The sequence below is a fragment of the Silene latifolia genome, chromosome Y (assembly GCF_048544455.1).
Source record: "Silene latifolia isolate original U9 population chromosome Y, ASM4854445v1, whole genome shotgun sequence".
Taxonomy (NCBI): domain Eukaryota; kingdom Viridiplantae; phylum Streptophyta; class Magnoliopsida; order Caryophyllales; family Caryophyllaceae; genus Silene; species Silene latifolia.
Window position 1 is genome coordinate 398,898,672 of NC_133538.1, and position 3,141 is coordinate 398,901,812.

The window sequence follows — 3,141 nt, forward strand, 5'->3', positions numbered from 1 at the left end:
CTTGCGAGGTTTAGTCTTCTTTGATTGTTGTCTTCGACGGTGAACAGGTTGCGCTGTCTGCCTTGTTTGTTTCTTTAACTTCTTGCGCGTAACCAAAGTCCAACCTTCATTGTCATCTTCATGCTTCTTTTCCTCATTCTTATCATGAGGAGGTAGTTTTTCTTCCAATGACATTGGAGGTAGCGACGAAAATGACCCTTGAATCCGTAAAGCCACTGGCTCAAAACTTCCAAACTGCAACATATACACACATTGTCCTTGTCGTATAATTGGCTCGTCAGGTTGCTCCAAGACTACAGTAGTTTGATTTGTGGTTACTGTGTCATCTAAGTCAATAATGATCTTCCCTTCCTTGGAGAGCTATATGATCTTCTCCTTGAGTGTGATACACTTTTCAATAGGGTGACTGACCAGCCTGTGATAACGACAGTAATTAGGATCGTTTGTCTTGTTTGCTTGCTCAGGACGCTTCGACTCTGGCAATTGTATAACCTTCTTTTCTAAGAGGTCATCGAGCATTCCAGACAAGTCAGAATCTGGGAATGGGTATTTCTTAGCCTGCAACTCTTTCAATGTAGGCTTGTCTCGTTGGTAGTTGTTGAACCATATAGGATATATGTTTATGTTTTGATGATGTCAAGAGTGCTTTATATTTTATATACTCGTTGCGCGTAATTGTTTGTTTAGTCTCTTAGATTGGGCTTACTAATCGCAAGCATTAAAGAATTGTGACGGAAGTATACAAGAACATATCATGATCATGCCCTCAATCAAGGATCAAGATATTAAAGATAATGGAAGAATTGTTCAAGCATTCATGAGAAGATGAAGCTCAATTAAAGATTGATCAAGCTTGGATAATGAAGTAGCCTACACTCGAAGATCTCCTAACGAAGATTAGAATAGCGTAGGTGATTATCTCGTAATGGTAACGTAAGAATGCGCTTCTTTGATTGGTAAAGTTATAGCTTCACAGCCATAACATTACTTGTTAAAGAGCTCAATGTTATAGCTCTTCTACTATAACATTGAGATGTGAAGTTTATAAAACACACGACAAAATAGTTTTTAAATTGTTTTTGGAAAACCGTTTTAAATGTTTTAGTAAAAGTATTTATTTTACAAGGGAGCTTATTTTAATATTGAGTATGGTTCTACTATGAGCTTATAATTAGTAATTATGATTGAATCAACTTATGAGTTGAGACATCTTGCTAATTAGGGTTTCTAGTTTCTACATACTCTATAATACCCTAAACCTAATTTATCTTACCTAGGGTTTCGTGAAAGAGGAATGGGCTTATGAGTCGTTTCTTTCTCTTACACGATGACTCTTTGTACAAGTTAGGGTTTTGTGTAAATCTTTATAATATTTGATTAGAGATTTAATATCTCTTTTATATTATTTTGATTTATTCTTTCCTAACTTATAAGATATTATTTTTGTAAAGATAGAAGGAAAAGATTAAGTAAATCTTTAAAAGAATATTTGATTAGAGATTTGTTATCTCTTTATTATTTGATTTATTCCTTTCTATCTTATAAAAATATTAGGGATGAATAGTGCTGTGTGAATAGTGCCCGTGAACAGTGCCGCGTGAATAGTAAACGTGAATAGTACTTTCCTTCTTGCACATCAAGTCTTTGCTTGGATAAGGGTTAAGGTATTAGGATAATATTTGTTAGAGATTTATTTATCTCCTTATATTATCTTTCCTAATCTCCAAGATATTGGTGAGTTGTTAAGATAGGAAAATATTATTTATTAAGGCAAGTCTTGGAAAAGAATTAAGGAAAGATTTAACCTAATTCTTTTCTTGCTTTACAAGGCTTCCACACGGCATCTAGGGCACACGGCATCTAGGGTTTTTAAACCGAAACCCTTGCTCCTCTTTTACTATAAATACTCCATACATTACATCATTAAAGTTAAGACCTTTGAGCATAACTTTCATATATTTACAAAAAGCAAAAACCGTGTTTTAGAGCAAAAACCGCTTTGTTATTTTTCAAGAAAGGTCGTGTGATTTATAGACTTGTGCATTCGTTCTTTCATTATCGTTATAAGATAATAGTGCTATAATTGATTGCTTACTTGTTCATTAACGTGAACTATTAGAAGAATCATTAGTGCTTTCTTATTAGCGTAAGTTAGTCACTCGAGTATTTAACGGTACTCATTGAGTTACAGCTAGAGTTAGTTGTACGAGTTGGGTTAGTAAATTTGTAATCCGGAGAAAGGTACTAAATTTATTAATCGAGAATAGTGGACGTAGGTTTCGACTTGTGAAACTGAACCACTTCAAAAATCCTTGTGTCTCTTCTTCTTTCGTTTGTTTCGTTTCTTTTGCTTACATCATTAGTTGATTAGTTAAAGTTTAATCAATAAACTTTAAATAATCAATTACATACGCACAATCGAAAAAGCTTTCAAAAAGTTTTAAATCCTCAATTCACCCCCCTCTTGAGTATTTTGGATCAATAGACTCTTCAATTGGTATCAGAGCCTCGTGCTCTTGATTGCCTAACCGCAAAGAGGCTGATCTATCTTGTTTTTCATTTATCTTATCGTTTTATATTCCGCTGCCTATCACGTGATAAATGGATTCCAAATATCTCAAGTGTCCCGTCTTTGATGGGAAGAATTATGGATTATGGAAAAACATGATGACTCACTATGTGAAAGGACACGATTGGGAGTCTTTGGAGGATTATTCAAAACGGACCGCATAAAATTCTTGTGGCATCCGAGGAAGGCACTACCTATGAAAAGAAAGAAGAGGACTATGTCGAGGCCGACTACAAGAAAGCTGAGAAGAACTCCAAAGCAATAAGTCTTCTGCAAAACGGAATGACTTCCACAGAGTTTGATCGGTTCTCCTCTTGTTCCACGGCCAAGGAGATATGGGATGGGCTCGAATTAGCTTATGAAGGTACTTCCATTGTTAGGAAGCACCGAATTGATTTGCTTATGCAAAAATATGAGCTATTCATCATGGAGCCTAATGAGTCTCTAGATAGTATGTCCGCAAGGTTTTCAAGCATCATCAACGAACTAAAAACCTAGGTAGGAAATTCAAGATCGAGGACATTGCTAGAAAGGTTCTTAGGAGCCTTACTAAAAAGTGGCGTGCTAAAGTC